The sequence below is a fragment of the Uloborus diversus genome, chromosome 2, assembly GCF_026930045.1.
Source record: "Uloborus diversus isolate 005 chromosome 2, Udiv.v.3.1, whole genome shotgun sequence".
In the NCBI taxonomy this organism is placed as follows: domain Eukaryota; kingdom Metazoa; phylum Arthropoda; class Arachnida; order Araneae; family Uloboridae; genus Uloborus; species Uloborus diversus.
Genome location: NC_072732.1, coordinates 196,174,290 through 196,198,682, shown reverse-complemented (window position 1 = coordinate 196,198,682; position 24,393 = coordinate 196,174,290).

The following is a 24,393-nucleotide window of genomic DNA, read 5'->3' as shown; positions in this document are numbered from 1 at the left end:
AAATACAGGCTAAGAAAAGGAACAAAAAAAAAAAAAACTTTTGTCTTTGGGCATAATAATAAGTTAACAAAAGGAACGTTATAAAAGTCCAAAAATTGCTATGCATAATATTCAAATTAGTTAAAATATTAGAACTGTTTTCAACTAGATTCATGATTTTCATTTCTTCTTTTTTTAAATTTTCCTTTTTCACACAATTTAATTTTTGAACTAGTTAAAAATGTGAGTATAGATCTAAATCATTTGCATTAATTTGAAAAAAAATCTCAGTGATTCAAATTACAAACATGAATTACATTAATATGCCTTCATTTGCAGATGTATATGTTCAGAAGATAATTTTTTTGCATCCACATTCAATTACATTGAGTAACCAGCCATCTTTATATTAAAAATAATTACCTTTTAAAATGTTAGTTGAATTTCATTACTTTTAACTACAAAATAGCACAGTGAGCAAAGTCTCGGTTTAGGTAATACTGCAGTTTATTATAGCAAAAAAGCAGTTTGAAGCGCGAATAATTCATTAATTTGCTTTCTGATAAAAACGGTTCTTTAGAAATAGAAATTAATAGAAAACGCAATCGGAACAAAAAAAAAAAAGAATGAAAACAAAATTTTGCCGTGTTGGCTGCAATGAAGAAGACGAAAAAAGTTATACGTTGAAATACTTCAATGAATTAAGGAAATGAAAATTCTTTGGCAAGTTCAACACAGATGAAATACCAAATTGAATTATTTTTGGTAATCAGAAAGCAAATGCACTTCGTTGAAAAATTCCTTTACTCCCTCCCTTATAGTAATTTATTTCAATTTGATTTGCACTGAGATCTGGTGAAAAAAAAATCAAAATATTGTGTTTCAATAAAGACTCGACTATCAGAGGTGTAAATTTAATAACAATAGCATCAAATTACTTTCTTTATCAGAGATACCTCACGTTGAATGTAATTAAATTCTGTGTTCTTATGGTACGTGTTTTTTTAGTTTCAACTCCGATCAATACATTTGCTTGGATTGAGATTGAAAGATTGTGAATCAGATACGCTAATTTTGAGAAAAAAAAATGATCTTGGAAATGTTTGAGACAACCATGAAAAAAAGGTTTGCTAAAAGTGTTTATCTGGAAATTTGTTACAAATAAGAAAACCTACAATCCAACTTTTTAATGTGTTCTATTAAGCATAAAAATGATTTATTTGTTTCTACAGTGAATGAAATTTTGCATGTCCCTAATCAGAGTTGCTTATGCAAAATCGCCAATATTTATTAAAATTAAGTTAAAGAAGTTTTTTTTTTCCCTTTTCCCAAACTTTTTTCTTTTGCGAACCCCCACAAATTCCGAAAGAAGTTGGCGAACCCCTTGTGCAGTAAGTAATTAAAAACAAGTGAAAAAAAAAAGAATCGCACGCCCAATACAAATTAAGAAAATATTATTAGTAATATTGATTAATAGTTTATAACAAAATATTGATTAATAGTTTATAACAAGAACGAAAATATATATAAACTCAAATATTTCTACAAATTAAAACTTTAGTCAAAAAATGTATTCAAGAGAAATTCAACAAAGAACTAACCCAGTGGTTATTTTCTGTTGAGGTTCAGTCAACTTCGCAAAATCTCTTAACGGAATAAAGAAGCTCAAAGCTTGGTTCCAATATCTCCAGTTTTACTCTCACATTAAGTTTAGAATTTAATTTGCTTCTGTATTTATCTTTCTTCACAAAGGAATGGTGTCCAGAAGATTAATAAAATTTAAAGTCTTATTCGGACACAAGGGATGTCTAAAGCAAATCTCCATGAATAAATCAGGTATGACCAATACGAAGGCGGGCTATTACAACTTATTGATCCGTGGTAAGGCAAAACCTTTCATCAAAGGCTGGATCGAGTAAGAAACTGGTGAATAAATGATGAATAAAAAAGGCTTGAACCTATGACTTTTATTTCAAACAGCATTCATGTTAAAATTCCGCCATTACAATATTATTTTCGTGAACCCCCTTTAATACGCTCACGAACTCCCAGGGGTTGGAAAAACCGGTTGGGAACCGATCCTTTGAGTGTAGATAAGATTTCAATGTTCCATGGAAATCTGCACTTTTCAGCAGCTCTCATGTTCAATCCTAGAAATACGTTAGTAATGTTTTTTACTTCCTTTTACAAAGTATAGGAAGTATTGTATTCGCGAAAAAATTTTCACCCAAAAATCGGCCTTAATTTCCATTTTACTCGCCCCCGAATGAATATTGATTTTTTTTTTCAATTCGACCACACGTGGATATGCATGTATGCCTAAGAACGTATAAACACCCGAAATATCCATTTTGACGATCCCCGAATTAGTTACAGCGAGAGTTTTCTCGTGACGTCCGTATGTACGGTACATATGTATGTGCGTATGTAGCCTCCTGGTGGGGTATAACTCTGAACCTTTTGGTTGCATTCGGATTTTCTTTTACACCTTTTTGGGGGAAATCATTGTTAAGATCAGTGCAAATTCAAGTGGTGATATAGTTTGGCAAACACTTGGCGATATGTCGCCAAGCTTTTGGTCGCCAAGTTTTTCGCCAACTTAGCGAAAAATTTGGCCTTAAGATTTTTTTTTTTAAATATGGTTTTATTTTAGCCACTATTGGCGAAATTTAGAGAGTTAACCATTGAATCACAGTAAAATGTCCAATATTGGGAAAACTAATTTGTAAAAAAATTTTTTTTGCTTCAGTTCACAACAAATTTGGGGCAAACAATTTAAAATTTCTTTGCTTACTACAAGGCACTATTATCATTAAATTAGCGTAAAAGGAAGTCAGGTGATGAACACATCAGCTCGTTTAATTTAAAGATACTTGCTGACGCTTTCAGTGTAATGAGACATGTTTGGTTCAAACTACTGTCTATAAAACTGACTCAAAAAAAAAAAAAAAAAAAAAAAAAATTAATTTTAATTCTGAAATTTTTAATTCAAATTATATGTTTTTCACAATCACGATTTGCGACAGGACCCTACTCATTGGGGGCTATTATTTCTAGAAACAGCTCCTGTCCCCCAAACCTACCCCTCCTCCTGGGCGGTTACGTTTGTATAGTTGTGTGTGTGAGTGCAGGCGTGTGTGTATATGTAGGCGCGCGTGCGTGCATGTGTAGGCTTGTGTGTGTGCGTCGACCTGTGTGTGTATGTGTGTAAAGGCTTGTGTGTATGAGCGTGTGGGGGGGGGGCGTGTGTGTGTGTGTGTGTGTGTGTGCGCGTATGAGCGCGCGTGTGTATAGGACATGGACGCCATCGACCAGGAGAACCGGATTCCAGGAGGCAGTGCTCGGAGCCGCGCCTGCAGAGGCCGGTGGGCGGTGGTGCCGTTGTCCCTGGTGCAAGCTGAAAAAGGAACCACAACATCATGGACGGTGAAAGGAAAGCAATAAGCAATCGTGATTGCTCAAAAAAAGATTTTTAAAATAAAAGAAAAATGTTTTATTGTCAAGTTTTTTTTTTTTTTTTTTTTTTTTTACATAAGATATGATTAAGCCATTAATGGACTACAATAAAGAAATTTTTCGCAATAAATGCATAAAAGAAATGCTTAATAAAAATTCAAGATCGAGCAATTTTTATGGGTTTTAAAGAAATTTTTTACCGAAGGAATGTTAAAAAGTAGTTAACCCTTGGACCCGCGCTTGAACTTGCGCTTTTTATCGTTGGTACAACTGCTGTGTCCAATACTCGTATGTCTGTTGACCATTCTAGCACTCTACCATCATTTCTATTAGTATATCTAGTAAAAAAGTGAGCATATCTAGTTCATGAAATTGTTTACACGGATAAAAAATAAAAACTAGCATTTCTTAATCTAGCATGCATTAAAACTTGAAACGGATTAAAACGAACATTTTTATTAATACTCTTTTATAATTCTATTGTTTTGTTCAAACAATGAAAGTGTTTTTAATACAAACTACATTCGTGTAAAAGTGCATGTTCATACCGAAATATAATTTCTTTTTTCCGAAAAATAATGCAATATTCTTGAAAAATAATGACTTGCACTTCAGTTAATAAATTGAAGATATTCATATATTCCCAACTTCCACTATTTGCTAAAATATCCACTGAAAGTTTTGAAATTAGGTTCCTTTTTCCAAAATCTATACTTCCGTAATTTTTCAAGCTTCCGTAAGAATAAATTATAAGTCTTGGATGACTTAGGACTTATTAACATATTCATGAAAAGAGAAGAATCTCCTGTTTCTTGATGCCGAAACGTAGTCTTCGAATTTCCTTTTCAATATTAATGGTTCACTAATCATGGTGGAGTCAAATACACTTTTGGCAAACGTTTTGCACGAAGTACAAAAGTTTTTTTCGACCTCTTGTCCTTTAAAGAATGATATCATTTCAAAAAGATTTAAGTATGGGCAAGTTTTCGATTTAAACTTAATTTTTTCTGCTCTACTGGGATCTTTCAAATTAACTATGTAAACTTTGTAGAAATAAAAATTATGATAACTTTTTATGTATGAATTTGATTAATTTTTCTCTCTCTTTTGCTTTTAATTATTTTAAATAAGTAATCCATTGTATATACTATCAAATGAAAAAAAAGAACTCAAATAAAACTTGAAGCGAATTAGTGAAAAAGATACAAAAAAGTTAAATCGATAACCAAATAAGAAATGAAATGAAATTTAGTTTCAAAAATTACAACAAGTATGGTATTAGAGGTTTTTTTTCCGTTTACCCCATGTTTAATTTTACCCCAACTTGTGCCAAGTTTTTTTTTTTAGCGTTGAGTAACTTATTTTATTTAGTTAGTTACTGATTAACAAGTGGAAAAGTGTCCAATATGTTACCATTTGAATTAAAGTGGACAAAAAAACTAATAAGCAGTGTCAACCGACAAACTTTTCTTGGCTTCAACAATGTCATGGGTACCGTCTAAAAATGAGTGTGCCACTGATGTGACTCGCTTCGATTCTTCTGTGTATGTACTTTTTTATGGTTCGGAAAATTTATAATAGAATAACCAATAGGTAGTTTGTGACTTCATCTCCAATCATAAATGAAAATATAAGCAAGGTCAATAGACTTACTGCATCCCCAAACGATGTCACTAAACCTCTGTTTACGTTAATTTTATAAGCAACTTTTAATACTTTTCCTATTGACTAGTACCAGCATCATCAACATATGTCACTAAACCTGTGTGGAAAATCCAAGGCAGTGTCACCAAAAATGTATGTTTGTGTCACTAGAAAGTGCAATAAAGTCACTAGAAATACATAATACCTTTATCCATATTGTAATCCGACGTTACAAATTTGTAGAGCGGTGGCAGAAAAATATTTAGTGATGCCTTTAAAATTGAATAGCCGTGACATAAGTTTTCGGTAATGCTGTTTCCAATATTATACTGTAATTTCAACAAATAATGTAAGAGATGACGCCAGGAAACATTTCTGTGATTGTCATATATTTTGTCCGCCAAATTATATATTTTTTTAATCACCAAAAGTATTCAGTAATGTCATTAAACATATAAGGTGAACCTACCTTATTTCGTGACATACCTTACTCTGTGATTTATTTATTTTACCACGGAGTTAGGTAGGTTGTGTACACTTAATTTGACATGTTCCTCATAGATGGCAGGGTGTTGTCCAAACCCAGGCAAAGCTTTGGAGGTCTCCGGCAACTGGTTTATTGTGTAGCCATTTTGTCAGTTAGAAGAGAACAGTGTGCACGTGGTGTGACTCCTTGCAATAATTAATGTAAGTTTTTATATGTAATCTCTTAAGAAAATTAATATTTCTTACACTAATATTTAAATTAATACTATAATGAATGTGGTATTTATATTAGTTTCTTGTTTTTGTGTGCAATAATCGTAACGGAGGCTTACAAAAACACAGTTATTTCTTATGAAATTTTGCTACTTTCAGACAGATGGCGCCTATTTACAGCAAGCTAGCCGGTGGGAAAAAAGAGAAAGGTGGGAACAAACGGAAGAAATACTCAAAGGAAACACTTCAACTCGCAGTGAGGAAGGTAGTGGATGAAAATTGGTCAGTGTACAAGTCTGCAAAAATTTTTTTCATCCCATGGAGCACCTTGAAAGACTACATAACACGCTGTGAAGGTGACAGTGACAGTGTGGATGTGAGAAAAGTGGGGAGACCGTTTGCTCTAGGCCCAGCAACTGAAACTTCGTTAGTGAAATTTGTCATTAATATGCAGGAGCTTGGGTTTGGTTTGACGGTCAGTCGAATCAGGCACATAGCATACTCCCTTGCTGAGAAGGAGTGTGCTTCAACCAACAAACCGTTTCCATTCAGCGACAAGAAAAAATGTGCCAGTTGGAAGTGGTGGCGTGAGTTTCGTCGCAGATAATATTTAGGCCTAAGAACACCCGAAAATTTGTCCCAATATCGGGCAAACAATTCTAATAGGGTGTTACTCAATGGTTTCTACGACAAACTCTCTGAGGTTTATGGAAAGTTTCCAGAAGGCATCAAACCTCAACAAATTTGGAACTGCGACGAAACGGGGCTGTGCTACGTTGTGAAGTCTGGACGAGTTGTTACAAGAATAGGCAAGAGGTTCGTCTATAATCGAGTAATTGCTGACAAGGCTGAAACTCACACCGTTTTACCTTGCATCAATGCCGCAGGTGAATTTGGACCTACTCTACTGATCTTCAAAGGCGCTAGAATGATTGATGGTTTGAAAATAGGGGCGCTTCCAATGTAACAGTTGCAGTGTCTCAGAGTGGCTGGATAAACTCAGAGTTATTTCTGATGTGGTTTCAAAAATTTGTCCAGGGGATTTCCTCAGCAAGGCCTGTGGTGCTATTAATGGATTCACATGCGAGTCACATAACTCCTGAAGTCATTGCAATGGCTTCAGAGAATGATATCATAATTGTAACATTTCCAAGCCACACAAGTCATTTGCTACAGCCTTTGGATGTAGCAGTATACCGGCCTTTGAAATTGGCTTGGCAGAAACACCTGAGGCAGTTTCAAGAAGGTAATCCGCTGAGAAGACCAGGAAGATTCGATTTCCATGGGATGTTCAGACCCGCTTTTCTGGAAGCATTCAGCAGAGAAAATATCATTTCTGCATTCTGCAAGGCTGGTGTTTTCCCACTAAACAAGATGAAAATTCCTGATGAAGCCCTGACAACAAACGTGGATAACAGGTGTATGGATGAAAATTCCCTGTCAGTCAGCAATGCACCTGCTACAAAGGAAGGCATCGATGATGTGTTAAAACTACCTGATTTTACAGCACGTGCTCCAAAACCTGCAAGGAAGAGGCGTGATCCATCAGCTGCAGTTCATCTTCCAGGGGAGAAATCATTTGGTAATACTTCCACCGACAGTACCAGTTCCAGTACTAGTGACACTACCAAATCCTGTGTCAGTGCCAGTACCAGCAGTTTGGTTAAAGCCAAAAAGAACACCAATAAGAGCAAAGGTGAAGCTGAAAATGAATGGTTCTGCCCCAACTGTAATGAAAGTTACTACAAAGGACATAACAAGAGTCCATGGATCCAATGTTGTTTTTGTTTAAATTGGTATCATGAAAGTTGCCAGGCAGTTGACTCAAAAAATCCACCAACAGTGTTCATGTGTAGTGTATGTGCACGTAATGAAGAAAATGACAGTGACAGTGATTAAGTCATTACCACGAAGTTAGGTACACTGACTCACGGAATAAGGTACACTATCACGAATTTAGGTACATGTGATACTTTTTTGGAAAATAATTAAATTACATTATATTATCATGTATTAATTCTGTTCGGTTTTTTTAATAATTAAGAATAAAGTTTACTATGTCTATGGAAAAAATATCAAGTCAATAAATTCAGAAAAAATTATCGATTATACTGTTTGAATCCTTAGTATCACGAAATTGGGTAGGTTTACCCTATATTGATATCAGTAAATGCATGATTATCTCGCCAAAACTCGTTACTAGCGAGTTAAATGTTTTTCAGACAACAATTCTTTTAAAAAGTTACAAAAACTAACTTGAAAGCAAGATTTTGCAAAATATTTCATAACTTTGCATTAATGTTTAGCATCTTCTCATACTTTTTCTAATGACACGTAATACAAGTATCACTTTCTTGAAGAAAATTATGCATAAAAATTAAAACAACGTAAAAATGAGCCAATACAAGGCAATCATCCCATAGATTAATCATGCAATCATGAAATATATTATGGTAAAGACACCAAAAAAGGCCAATCGATAGTTTAATTAAAAATTTCAACAAAATAATCCTCAGAGATAACTGAATTAATTACTAAAAAAATTTAATTAAAGCAGTTGTTTAAAACTTTCATGCTAAAAATTTTCCTTGTTTGCCCCGAACTTTTTATAAGTAGCTCTGCTTCCCCATTAAATGCCTCCCAGAAAAATGATTTAGGATGCGAAGAGGATATGGGTTCTATTTTAATAAGCATTGTATTCTTTAGCTAATGAGAGGGGGAAATTTGATGTGTTTTTTGCGTGATATTTATGAGTGAAATATTTTTTTAATAATTAATGTTGCGGATTTCATAAACAAATTTGTTATTTAATTTACAATAACTCAATTATATCAACTTAGCAGTTTTCCATTTTTACCCAAAATATCTAACTATATTGTAGAACATTTAGATCGAAAAATATTTTCCTAGTCCATTTAGCATTTGGCAGTTAGTAATGCCCTTTTTTAGTACCTATTTGGTTAGTAGAAAATGACACGCTCAAGGCCCTGTACCATGCATAAGTCCACGGAGCAGCTACTCCGTTTTCACATAGTAAATTTTACTCATCAACAGTTTAGTTTCAAAAATTACGACAAGTATGGTATTAGAGGTTTTTTTTCCGTTTACCCCATGTTTCATTTTACCCCAACTGGTGCCAAGTTTTTTTTTAGCGTTCAGTAACTTAATTTATTTGCTGATTAACAAGTGAAAAAATGTCCAATATGTTACCATTGGAATTAAAGTGGACAAAAAAACTAATAAGCAGTGTCAACCGACAAACTTTTCTTGGCTTCAACAATGTCATGAGTACCGTCTAAAAATGAGTGTGCCACTGATGTGACTCGCTTCGATTCTTCTGTTGATGTACTTTTTTATGGTTCGGAAAATTTATAATAGAATAAACAATAGGTAGTTTGTGACTTCATCTCCAATCATAAATGAAAATATAAGCAAGGTCAATAGACTTACTGCATCCCCAAACGATGTCACTAAACCTGTGTTTACGTTAATTTTATAAGTAACTTTTAATACTTTTCTTAATGACTCGTAACAGCATCATCAACATATTGTATTCCGACGTTACAATATGGATAAAGGTATTATGTATTTCTAGTGACTTTATTGCACTTTCTAGTGACACAAACATACATTTTTGGTGACATTGCCTTGGATTTTCCACACACGTTTAGTGACATATGTTGATGATGCTGTTACGAGTCATTAGGAAAAGTATTAAAAGTTGCTTATAAAATTAATGTAAACACAGGTTTAGTGACATCGTTTGGGGATGCTGTAAGTCTATTGAACTTGCTTATATTTTCATTTATGAATGGAGATGAAGTCACAAACTACCTATTGATTATTCCGACGTTACAAATTTGTAGAGCGGTGTCAGAAAAATGTTTAGTGATGGCTAAAAATTGCATAGCCGTGACATAAGTTTTGGGTAATGCTGTTTCCAATATTATACTGACATTTCAACAAATAATGTAAGAGATGACGCCAGGAAACATTTCCGTGATTGTCACATATTTTGTCCGCCAAATTATATATTTTTTTATTCACCAAAATTAGTCAGTAATGTCATTAAACATATATATTGATATCAGTAAATGCATGATTATGTCGCCAAAACACGTTACTAGCGAGTTAAATGTTTTTCAGACAACAATTCTTTTAAAAAGTTACAAAAACTAACTTGAAAGCAAGATTTTTCAAAATATTTCATAACTTTGCATTAATGTTTAGCATCTTCTCATACTTTTTCTAATGACACGTAATACAAGTATCACTTTCTTGAAGAAAATTATGCATAAAAATTAAAACAGCGTAAAAATGAGCCAACAAAAGGCAATCATCCCATAGATTAATCATGCAATCATGAAATATATTATGGTAAAGACACCAAAAAAGGCCAATCGATAGCTTAATTAAAAATTTCAACAAAATAATCCTCAGAGATAACTGAATTAATTACTAAAAAAATTTAATTAAAGCAGTTGTTTAAAACTTTCATGCTAAAAATTTTCCTTGTTTGCCCCGAACTTTTTATAAGTAGCTCTGCTTCCATATTAAATGCCTCCCAGAAAAATGATTTAGGATGCGAAGAGGATATGGGTTCTATTTTAATAAGCATTGTATTCTTTAGATAATGAGAGGGGGAAATTTGATGCGTTTTTTGCGTGATATTTATGAGTGAAATATTTTTTTAAATAATTAATGTTGCGGTTTTTTTTTTGCTTGGGTATTAGATTTCTGTTATTAGGAACTTACTAACTAATTACTTTTTTCTGTTAAGTTGTTTCTATAATAATGTAGTCTTCTTTCTTTGTAACATTTTGAACTGCTGTTTCAGCACGTGAGGTTGAATAAGTAATAAGCAGCCTCAAATGCTTACGTCTTTAGAATATTTAAGGAATAAAAGATTTGTAGGCACAACAGTTGAACTTGCACTAAGTATGAGAAACTCTTTAAACATTCAAGGTGTTTTCGTACCGGAGCAACTTGCTTCGATGGGGATTTAGACTACCGTGGTTCCAGGAAAATAAAGCTTAGTAAAAATATTAGCAATAAACAGAGACACAACCGGCATTTATTTAGGAGTAGGAAGTTTTAGTATCTTTTTTACTTCCTTTTAAAAAGTAAAGGAAGTATTGTATTCAGGAAAAAAATTTGACCCAAAAATAGACCTTAATTTCCATTTTGCTCGCACCCGAATGAATGTTGATTTTTTTTCCAACCCCACCACACGTGGATATATGTCTAAGAACATCTAAACCCGAAATATCCATTTTGACGATCCCCGAATTAATTGCAACGAGTTTTCACGTGACGTCTGTACGTAAGTATGTATGTACGTATGTGCGTATGCATCTCGCATAGCTCAGAAACTGTGCGTATGTATCTCGCATAACTGAAAATCGGTATGTCCTAAAAATTTGAAATTTGGTACATAGACTCCTAGTGGTGTCTAATTGTGCACATCCCTATTTGGTTGTTTTCGGATGTTCCTGAGGGGGTCTTTTACACTTTTTTTGGGGGAAATCATTGTTAATATCAATGCAAACTCAAGTAGTGTAATAATTTGGCAAACACTTGGCGACATATCGCAAAGCTTTTGGTCGCCAAGTTTTTTTGCCGTTTTTTTTTAAAATGAAATTTGTCTCATTTTGGCCAATATTGGCGATATTTAGAGAGTTAACCATTGAATCATATTAAAATGTTAATATTGGGAAAATTAACCTGTATTAAACATTTTTTTGCTTCAGTACGCAAGAAAATTGGGACAACAATATTTAAAGTGTTTCTTTGCTCACTCTAAGGCATCTATAACTGTTATCATTCAATTGGCGTAAAAGGAAGTCATGTGATGCACACATCAGCTCGTTTTCTTTGGGTTTTACAAACTCCTTTCCCCACTTTTTATTACAATAGCTATTTGAGTAGATTAGAAACCGTTTTGCGGAGAAGTCAACATTTCACCAGAAAAATATTACTAAGGTAGGAGTCTATAAAACATAATTTAGGCAAAAATGGAGTTACAAAAACTTTTTTTCCCTCCGGTGTGAAAATTAAATGTAACTTTAATTTAGTTATACGTTCATATTTTATTTTATCTTGAGAGTTTCACAATTAGACCAGTGCCAATAGCTTTGAAAATGGTAAAAAGTCGAAAAAATTTAGAACAGGATAAAACCAGTTAGAAAAGTAAGAAAATCTAATAACATTAATAGGAAAAATAAATTACGGGCGAGCTGAGTTCGGGAAGGGGGGTGTAGGGGGGTTTAAGGGGGGGAAAACGGTTTATCACGATTTCCGGAAAAACTAAGAGTCCTATCGAAAAAAACAAAATTGTAAAGTTGTTGGTATTAAAAAGATCTACAACTTTTGCATTTGCACTTTTTTTCTATAACCTCAAAATATATGCGAAAAATTCAAAAAACCGACTTTTTGGTTTTTTATTTTTATCTCCCACAAAAAAAAAATTTTTTTCACTAAATTTAATGAAAAGTTACCTTATTTTGTCCGAAATACACTGTAATTTTTTGGATTTAAAATATTTATTTTTTCTCCTTATTTTGATTCAGTAGTAAAAAATCATCAGAATTTTCAATCAAAAAATCTCACGTCAAAATATCTGATTTTTTTAAAAAATCGGAGCAAGTTTTTTTCGTTGGAATCTCTACTTTTTGATGGTATAAAATACAAAATACAATACTATAGAAATTTTTCGCAAAAAATGAAGAAAATCAAAAAACTCAAATTTGAAAAAAAAAAAAAAAAAAAGTCATAATTATGTAAAAATTTTAAGCTCCTTATTAAAAATGTACACTTTAATTACTCTAAAAATGAAATTTTCCATATTAAATTGTCACAAACTGAAAATAAAAATATATTAAAATAATTAAAAATCAAGCTACAGCATGCATTTGTTTTATAGGGTCTGGTGGGGTAAAGTGGTCATAAAATCGTAGGTTTTCAACTTAGGTGGATAATAAACACAATAAATTCTTTAAACACTTCAACTTTTTTTGTTGTTATTTTACATTGCATTATTAAAGAACACGGCGCATTGAATTTCAGGAAAAAAATATTGATTAAAGTAGTTTTATAACACTTTCATTTCCCTTTGTTTTTATGACCACTTTACCCCATGGGATGGGGGAAAGTGGTCATAGCATGGGGGAAAGTGGTCATAGTTTTAAAAGAACTGCAAAACCGTTACAAATAATCCTAATTTTTGTATATTTCGGTTATTTTATAGTTACAAGTACATGTACGAGTATACGGGTATACACGAGTATACTATACGCGTCGTGTAGCATGAGTAAACATGTTCATTTTTGTATCGATACATGTATACATCAGATGCATGCACATGCCTACTCAAGTATATACGTGTATACGCGAGTATATAAGCATGTACACGTGATTACCAACAGGAGTGTATACGTGTCTACACGAGTATAAACGTGTCACGTGTATATGCGAGTATATACGCGTATAAACGAATATCATATGCGTGTTTTGCACTTGTATCTCGAGTATATGCGTGCATACCTGAGTATATACGTGCATAGTCGACGTATATACGCATATATAAGTGTACATACATACTTATACGGATATACACGAGTTAATTCGTGAATGTATCCAGTGCGTGTTTGTTCGTGTCTACTCACGTAAATATATATGGAAGCACGAGTATATACGTATGTTTACGTGTAAACACGATTATATACCTGTTAGACGTATATACGTGCATTTACGTGCATACACTAGTACATGTATCCACGCATATCCACGAGTGTATCCACTAATATACATGTATGCTTAGAGTGAATCCAGGATCTTTTACAAAATCTAAGTGGTGTGAAAGGGGAGGATAAGAAGCAAATAATCATAAGGAACTTATTTTCGCTGACGCGCTACATGCACAAAAGGTCAGAAACTGATGTTAGCAAAACAGTTCACAAATTTGTTATACAAAGATGATTTTACCCGACATTTTAGTTTTTAAGAAATATTTAGAGCAGTTGTTAAAAGTTACGGCCTTTAGTAGCTCTAATAGACGCATTGCAACAAAAGCACAGCAACTGATGGAAGTTTTTCAAAAGCCTCGTAATTGCAACAGAGTGGTTGCGATGCATGTATTACAGCTGCCGGCCGCAAATTTCATCAATAACTTTAAAACTTTCTTAAAACCTAAAATGTTGTGTAAAATTGTCTTTGTGTAATAAATTTGTGACCTGTTTTGCATCCATCAGTTTCTGGCTTTATGTGCATGTAGCGCGTCAGCCTTGAGTTTGATTCCATATTCTTGCTTCTTATCCTCCCATCTAACACTTTTAATAAATTGCTCAAGAGTTTAGACTCACCCTGTATACATGTATATCATATGCTTGTATGCAATTGTCTACTCGAGTACGTACGCATATATATGTGTCTCCCTGAGTATATATTTGTTCGTATATATACGAGTGTAAGCGGGAATATGCGTGTATAGTCGAATGTATATCTGTATAGATAAAAAATACTTGCAGGTTCCCAAATACCTGTTTATTGGTGCATTTATGCGAAAACGTATGTATACTTGCCTACACGAGTAGATGCGTATGCATACGCATATACTCGTATACTTAACCCTGTTTATTGTAAAAACAATACATATTAAATGAAATTAATATTTAATTTATATCTGCTCATATGTCACTTATACTTAAAGATTAAGTGGCTTTAGGGAAACAATATTCGTTAAGCCTAATATTATGACCACTTTACCCCATCTTACTTAAATTGTTCTAAAAAATTATTCAAAATAGATTCAGCTAACTGCTAATGAGTAAGAGTTCTTGAGACATGTAGGAAACTTCCTGTGCAGTCAATCTGCTCATAATTCTAAGAAACAAAATTTCCCAAGGAAGTTAAAAAAGGTGTTTAGATTTTAAGAATTTTCATATTTACACAAAATATTTTTTTTTTACCAAATAAAATTTTTGCCAGTTGTAAAATTTTGTATTCCAAATATAGTTTCTAAATGCACTACCCTAAAATAAAATTTTCACATTCATTCGAACATTAATTTCCAAGCTATAGGCATTTATTTGAATTATGACCACTTTACCCCATTGACCACTTTCCCCCACCAGACCCTACCCTTCTCATCCACCATTAGACGGTGACTGCAGTGCCCCCTATAGTTTTTTGGAGTTACGAATAGCAAGCTACACTGTAGGATGGGATAAAGGAGTAATTCCTGCAATTTCGAACTGTGTAACCTTGAATATTATGAAAAATAATCAGTTTTCCAATTGTGTTTGCTGTTAATTTAATAAATAGCTTAAAATTTTACATAGTGATGATTTTTTTTTCCAAATTCGAGTTTTTTTTATTTTCTTCATTTTTTGCAAAAGGTTTCCATAGCATTGTATATTGTTTTTTATACCATCAAAAAGTAGAGATTCCAACGAAAAAAACTTGCTCCGATTTTTAAAAAAAATCAGATATTTTGACGTGAGAATTTTTGATTGAAAATTCTGATGCTTTTTTACTACTGAACCAAAATAAGGAGAAAAAATAAATATTTTAAATCCAAAAAATTACAGTGTATTTGGGACATAATAAGGTAACTTTTGATTAAATTTAGTGAAAAAAATTTTTTTTTTGTGGGAGATAAAAATAAAAAACCAAAAAGTCGGTTTTTTGAATTTTTCGCATATATTTTGAGGTTATAGAAAAAAAGTGCAAATGCAAAAGATGCATGTAGATCTTTTTATTACCAACAACTTTGCAATTTAGTTTTTTTCGATAGGACTCTTAGTTTTTCCGGAAATCGTGATAAACCGTTTCCCCCCCCTTAAACCCCCTACACCCCCCTTCCCGAACTCTGCTCGCCCGTAATTTTTTTTTCCTATTAATGTTATTAGATTTTCTTACCTTTCGAACTGGTTTTATCCTGTTCTAAATTTTTTTGGTCTCAAACATTATTGGCACTGGCCTAAATGATATCCTTGAGCTATGATTAGTATGAGAAAAAGTTATTATTTAGGTTTTATTGCTTGATATCTTTCGACAGTTTACTCAATTTGGTAAATTAATTAAAATCAGCCTGAACAAATAATAATAAAAAAAACTTCCTACCCAATTCAATCTTTAATTAAACTGCAAATGTATGTCAATATTTCTAATGAAGCAATTCGTTTTAGAAAGATTTTAATGTAGTAAAAGTGCAAGATTTATTACTTTTTTGATTGAATCAAATCGAAACAAGAGACACGGAAAACTGAGTAAAGGAGAGTTTTTTCCATCAGTTAGGATTTTTACTTGGACTATAACTAAGTTATCGTTAGCCTATGTTTTGGACTTTTCATTTAAATTATGCTTCAAGAAAGATCTCAGTTATAGATTTCAGTTTACTCTTTTCATTACGATACGCATTTTTTCTTCAAAAACTATAACTAATGTCGTTGCTCATTTAATTATGTTTGTTTGCGTGGATTCGTAGTATTTTTCGCAGATACTAAAAAATGAATCATAAATTATTAGATGAACAATGCTGCATTGGTTTTTAACTTATTCCGGTTTTTGCTATTAGTTTTATAACAATTCATTAAACAGCATATATTAATTCAAGTTATCAGTTTTTATCTTCCGAATAGTTGAAATAAAGTTGTAAATGAATTTTTCATTGTTTTCACGGTACTTGCTTATTGTTCCATAATCATTCTTATATGAATGCTTCAGTCGCCAAATCGAGTTACTCCACTTAAAAAAAAAAAAAAATCCTCATTTCTGCTTTAATAGTGCTTTCTCAATGCTTAACGTGGGAATTTATATTAAAGTTTCGGTTCAGGACATTTCTGACATTGTGATGGCAGAAAATTTAACACCAGGGACTATTTATTCCTATGGACACAACACTATTTTCTTCATGACTATTCTCTACGTTTTGTTTTATGGAGTTAGTCAAGTTGGCAAGTGGGGCATCCATATATTAATCGAAACTTTGAAGTGTGAATACGCATTTTAAAGTAAACCATTTAGAAGAAGCGTATTTGAGTAAACAAGCTTTTTCGTTCTTTTAAATAAATAACTACAAAACAGCAAAGAAAAAAAAATGTTTTTGTCAATTTTTTCGGTCATCAGTTTTCGAACTTGGAATGATACTGTTCCTAAAAGTTTGTTATTGACAACTGTCTAAACTTGTTTGCTTTTCTTAAAAATGAGAAAATTACGGTTTCAAATGGTATTTACACGAGAAAAAAAAATGAATACAGGCAGCAATTAATTTGGAATTAAAAATAAATAGCAACTTGATTGCTTATAGGCGTCTGGAACTTCCTATAAGAGAATGATCATTTCAGTGTACTCATTACCGGATTAATAAATATCATCATTTTTCAATAACTCCTATAGAATACTTGATTCGTTGTTCCATTAAAATTCTGTGTAATGCTTCTCTTTCAGATTGACGATTTTAACGAATACCAGCGTATTATACACTTCAGTATATATATATATACAGGGTGTTCCGTTTTTACCTGCAAGACCTTTAATTTCGCAACCGTTAGTCTTAGTGGTATACCTCCAGTTACAAAAGAGTTCAAAATCAGATGTAGATTTAAGATATTGAAAGTTTGAAGTAAGTATAAAAATAAGTCAAAAAATACAAAATGTAACTTTTTTTTACGGTCCTCAGGTCCCCTTACTTATATTTAGAGAAATTTGCCAAATTGAAAACTCATTCCAACAGAAAAAGTTTGACATTAGTACGACCAATATTCATCTAGCTCTGAAACGCAGCGTTTTGTGACTTACACCACTTTGCACTCGCCGTCAATAACACCTTTTGGGGGAAAATATAGCGGTTTAACAAGGGCTTAAAATTATATGTACACATATAGTGTGATTTTTCAAATTTTTCTAGGTTTTGCAGTATGCCTTTGCGCATCATGGCATAACATTTGCATTTATTTTGGAATAGCAATAAAAAATATAAATACTTATTTTATTTACTTCGACAACCTGACATTCCTCTGAAAGGGCGATAAGTTAAAATCTCATCTTTTGTATGGTACCTTAAAACTTTAAACTCGAATATCTCCTGGAGTTTTAGTCACACAAATGTCAATTTTTTTGTGTCAGTAATAGTTTTCAATGGAGATTATTTCTCTAAATATTAGTTAAAAAACCTGAGGCCCGTATAAAAAGTTAAATTTTGTATTTTTTTGGCTGATTTTTGTTTTTGCTTCAAACTTTCAATATCTTAACTCTGCATCTGATTTTGAACATTTTTGCAGTAGGAAGCATACATCTAGGACTAATGGTTGCGAAAATAAAGGTCTTGCAGGTTAAAACGGAACACCCTGTATAGAGCATGTATATGTGCATGTTACTGGAATATGTTTATTCCAGTAAAATATGAAAAGTCATTAGGGGTGGATAGAAAAACACTGTACTACCACCTTACATTGTACAAAGTTTAGTGTGTTTTTATACTATGAAGTAAGTGGCCGCATTGCTGCCTCCAATGTTCTGTTGTAATTTAGCTGGTATAACTGGTGTAAAGTAACGCATCGCTTTGGGAAGTTTACACCATAGTAATCTTACTATGTATGAAAGTATCACTCATTTTTGTGCAGGGTTACATTAGGAATTGCCTCCACATAGAAAATCGGCCTGTAAACAACAATGACAAAATTTTTGGAGTAAAAAAAACAAAAACCCACAGAGGTATGAATTTAAATTTTGTGTCATAAAATTTCTCTTTTCTGCACGTTGACGGGAAATATACCACTATTTTTTTCCTTCTATTCAAGCCTACGTCATCTGACACAGCTTTTATTTTCGAGGCAGACCGTGTGATGTTAAGCAACGTAGATAATTTATTTACATTTTAAAACAAATGTAATTTCAAGCCTAAAAAGGGGAAAAAAACATTGAATATCCATACGACTAGAAGTCTTATGCACCTTAAACCTATACAAATTAAAACTTCTTGTAAAATTTGGATAATATTTGGATTCAAAATTCAATTACTTTACGGGGGAAAATATTGGCAAAGTTTCTGCTACAAAAATCTGTGGTAGCTTTTATATTTTCCATTTTAATTACTTTTCGTCCTTTTTTCCCCAAAGCTGCATATAAAGGCACGAAGTCTACCAACTGATGTCAGTTTGACACTCTATACATAAAATTTAAAAAAAAGTTAAAAAAAGGAAAAAAAATGAATAGATAAAAATAAATTCATAAACTAATAATAACAATAAGTATGTCAGTTCATAGTAGTAGAACAATCAGAATTAAAGCTTCTATTAAACTGCAAACTCATCAAATGAATGATAATATCAAAACTTTTATTCAGTTCTGGAAACATTTTAAAGAATTTCGAAAAATCAATAACATTCCATAAGTGTTTTTTGTTTCTCGCTTCTTTTGAACGAATTTAGAATATTTTCTGATCTTAAAGTTTTACCCTTCTTCTAAGATAATTAACTCTAAAAAATAATTGTTTCATTACCGAATACAAGACAATTAGAAAATTTAAATTACATTTTCGGTAATGATAAATTTTCAATATTCTCTTCGACTAAAACAGTCTGGAAGTTTTGCTACTTTTGTGTTTATAAATTTTAATGGTTTACTTTCATTCGATTGAAAGCTGTTGAAAGTATTAAACAGTGCAACATCAAAAAATTAATTACTTTGAGATTCATTATAATTCATCTTATGATAAGGTCTAATTAATATTTAATTATTGAAAAACTTTTAAATTTGTTTGTTTTGAGGCATCACGTGTTTCTTGATTTTATCGAAAAGTAATTTTAAAGCTATTAATGGGTGATTACTTATGGAGTCTTTTTTAAAACTAAAGATTAAAACTAGGTTTTGTTTTGAGTCTCACATATTAGTTTCGTTTTTTTAAAACATGTTTCCTACTTACAAGTAATTGCAACTCCTTACATATTTTTCATTTATGACATTCATTTATAACATTCATTTATGACATTCCTTTTTGACATTCATTTATGACATTAATTTATGAGACAGTTCTTGAACCAATTACTGCGAATGGCTAATTACAGTATAGTGGTAAAAAAAATGCATCACTCTCGCATTTTCACAGCAATGGGATTATGTGAGAAGTTTTGGTCGTCCGATCAACGATGAATGTATGTGAAATTCTGCGAAACTTATGAAATAAACATTTAACCAAATAAGCAACCAAAAAAATCCTAGAGTTTGAACTTAACATTTCTTTAATTCAGAGCTTAATGAAAGTCCACTTGCATTATTTTGCTTCTTACTGTCTCAATTATGTTTTACTCATATATATAATAGCGAATGATCGAGTAACGCTCCTGACGTCACCAAAAATACGGCATGATAATTTGATAATATTTTTCGGTAACGTGTGACATGCAGGGAAATGCTTTATTTTGACGAGACTGAACTGGATCCGGTATCTTAACTGTTTTACTGGTACGACTGTCATTTTAGGAGACTGAAGAAACGAAAAAGTGTTCAACAATGAACGCTATTTAATGAAGTTTAGGGTTCATCCAGTGGAGTTAGAGCTAAAATTTCAACTGTCGAAATATGACCAAACAGGCAATGGCTTCGTTCAAATATTGAAGCCATTTTCACCCGTCATACCTTGACGGGCGATTTTCTAGTTGTTTAGTAAATGCGAATGTAATCACCAACGCAACAATGATTGTTCCAAGTCCAAAATTACGAAAATTAGTAGTTTGTTGTTCTAAAAAAGGTTCAAATTTGTAGACTTCATAGACTACTTTCATTATTTACCTCTTGATCATTACTTGGTCTGCTAGTTTTTACCAAGGCTGCGGAATCAGAGTAGTAGAGTCAGACTCGGACTGATTTTAGGTAAAAAAGTTGGAGTCAGGGCTCGAAAGCTATAAATTCCAAGAGTCTTCGTCATTTTGTTCACAACTTTGCGAGGGCTAACGAGTTTGAGTAGCAGTGGAATTGATTTTGAGATGAAAGAATCAGAGCCAGAGCCATTTATTTTCTCTGCTCCAATCTTGGCTGTAACCGCCCAGAAAATGTCTGCTTTCCACGAGAAGGCCCTGCGCTCCTCCTTCTCGAACGCAGAGTTCAATTTTACGAGGGGGTGATCGGTAAACATATTCTCGTACTTGCAAATGAGACAACTAGAAAATCTTAACTTGGGCGTGCATTTTAATGTGCAAAAAAGTCTTTGTTTCCTTTACATCACTTGCTTCACTTGTCTGTTGCTACTTACGCTATTCTTGCATTTTGAAAACTGCTGCTTTTACTAAAAAATACTGTGATCCGAATATGAATTCTGCCGAAAACAGCGAAATAGAATCATCGGATACCACGTCACGAAGGCGGAGTCAAGTGCCTTCTCTTGGAAATCGGACAATACTGTAGGGACAGTGTGTTAGATTCGGTGTGCAAATCGTTTTTCATCAAATAAGTAGTGGAGGCGCATGATATTATCTAGTTTTTCGATACGCGATTTATTAAAAAATCATATTTCGAATGCTTCCAGTTTTACCACAAGGTTACCCAACCTTGTGTGCCTTGACACCTACTAAACAAGACAGTTTATTCCGATCTAATTTGAAATCGTTGTTGCAGTAGGTATTGTTCTCATAGGAGCTTTTAAAAGTATTTTACATTATTAAAGTGTTCAAGTTGGCTTAGGCATTTTGTAAATGTTTTGTTTTTGAAAATAAAAGTATACAATTTAGCGCTTTCTTAAAAAAAATAAACTTTTTTTCATACCTCCTCCCCAAGAAATGTTGCAAATGTTTTTAAATATTTTTTTTCTTATGTGCATAGCATGGGAACGATGAGCTACAGCATTGGGCCAGAGCGAATTTAATATGAGTTTATGATATGAAAAGTGGGTGGCACGAAGTTGTAGCACCATAGCCAACCCCCTCCTCCCCAAGTAAATCTTCCCTCCTGTACTATATGAATTTTTCTGCTGCATATTATTGCAATCATTAGATATTCATTTTTTTATGTTTGGTGAAATTGTCAACTTTCTCTCTCCATAAAGAAAAAAGGTGTGTTTGAAAAAAGTGGTACGAGTTTGGGTCACCTTACGGTACATTACACTTGGAAGGAGCATAGCTTAAAAATTCTCAACCCTTCTGATGCTTCATTTTGCAGTGATATTTTCAAATGTTCTGCTTTTTACAATGATTTCTAACATAAAAACTTATTTTGTGAATAAATTTCACTGAATTATTTCAGAAATATTTTTTTACTGTGCAATTTTCTGTGTGTCCTTAGAATTCTGACCACCACTGTGTATAACTAGTGAAAAAGAATTGTGCATTCTTTTTGATTTTCACAAAAAGTATATAACTCTAATTCTTGTTACATGTTATCTTATCTGCTAAGCAAACTTTCAATCTTAACTCACAAAAATATACTGATCAGATTTCACGACGCAGAAAAATCGTTCTATACATCCATTCGAATTTCGGAAATTTAATTACATTCAACGTCCCGCATCTCAGGTTCAAAAAGCAAATGCAACTCTGATAACCATTTTCTCATTTAAATTCAGCATTTCATTTTTTTGTTTTCATCAGAGCTCAGCGCAAATGAGACTGAAATACATGTGTGCTATGGTAAAGAAGAATGAATTTTCAATAACGTATGTGTACTTTTTGATTACGAAAAATGAACTCAATTTAGCATTTCTTTGTCAATTTATCTGTTGAACTTGACATTTTCGATTCGTTCAGCTATTGAAGAATTTTATTTTTCTGTTTTGTTTCTTTCAAAAGTCAAGAAGACAAACTTATGCTTCATTCTTTATATTTTATCCAAATATGCTATTTATTATTTTTCATTTATCAAGTTCTATTTTCATCACATTTTAAACTATGATTTAATTTCCTTAAAGTTTTATTTTTCTACCTGAAAAATTAAATCTAATATTCGTAATTCAAGCACTTTGTGTTCGGCTTTGGGGTTGTCCATAAATGATGCTACCATTTTTCAAATTATAGTTGAACCCCCTTCTCCTTGTTAAAAAGTCTCACATTTCACCTTACCCCCTTTTGCCACAAGTCAGATTTTATTTCAAAAGCATATGGTCATAAAAAGGTGAGATGTCATACATTAAGTTACTCCCTCTCCCACCCTTGTCACAAACTGTCACAATTTCACGAGCCCATTCCCTTTCCCCACAAAATGTGACATCATTTGTGAAAAACCCTTTTGCATATATAGCTGGTAGGCAATTGTATGTTCACGAAAAGCTTAATGACTTGAGTTACAACAATATAGTCAAGTCTCTAGACCGTTTTAGAATGCCCTTTTTGCATCAATGAGCTCACTTCTCTTGCATTGAAAAAAGGGTTCGTTGTAACCCTGAAACCCGTGCATGTTTCGCAAATTTGTACATTTTACACGCGCATGCTTAATGAGATTTAGCACAAAACTAGCTTTTTTTTAAATGTAAAAAAAAAAATATAGGGATTTGGTACATTAGGGATTCACGGATTCGGCTTTTTTACAATAGAAAACCGAATTTTGACAGCAGTTTTCAACCTGATCGAGTTGGATATGCTCCAAATTGTTGCGTGATGGGATTCACCAAGAAAAACCAAATTATGAATAAAAAAAATCGTTTGTAGGAAACTTCATTATGTGTAAAATTAGGAATTTTTGCAGTCAACAATGGCAGCCAGATGTTTACTCTATGTTTCTAAAAGTTGTATTTTTGCATAAATTTTAGTTTACCTTTTCATATATATTTAAAATTTTGAATTTCAGAATAGACATTAGAATAGACTTCATAGGAACCAACTAATGTTTGTCTGCAGCAGTGATTGCTTAAAATTAATTGGAAATTTTTTTTCAGCTCCACTTTCTTTTGTGGCAACCCTTACTTTTTTTTATTATCGTTTGATGGAAAAATTTATTAGTTTATTCTACAACTAGCGATACCCACACGGCTTTGCCCGTAATATAAAACTAAAAGGTCATTTGGTTCGCCTGTATATTTACAAATAATGGATGATGAGTTTCTCTCCGATTTGCTATGTTCATTTACTCACCCATGTTATGGTAATTTTCTCACCCACGTTATGATAATTTGCTCGTTCACGTTACGTTAATTTGCTCGGTAAAATGTTCTTACAATTGGAATAGAAAAAAAAATCGAAAAATCGTTTCGAAGAGCTTACCCCTATGCTACGAACTAATTTTGTGCCAAATTTCATGAAAATCGGATGAACGGTCTAGGCGCTATGCGCGCAACAGGCTTATAGAGATCCAGTGACGCAGACTTTCAGCTTTGTTATTAGTAAAGTTATTCCAAGAAAAGATTAACGTATGTAAAAATGATGAATTACAATAATTCTCTATACAAGTTAAATAAAATGGATTTCAGCTTGACGCCATAATTTATTTTTTGGCGGTTATTTTTAAAACATTTTTAAGCAATTTTTGGAGGAAATCCCATTTCCTGTAACATGCCAAAGTGCAGATAAAAGGAAAAGATATGACACATTACAGTCAATTGAGTCTGGTTTGGACAATAAACGTCTGATTAACCGTAACTTTTTTTCTTTCATTCGCACGTTCCCAGATATTTTAAACACAAAACTAAAAGGT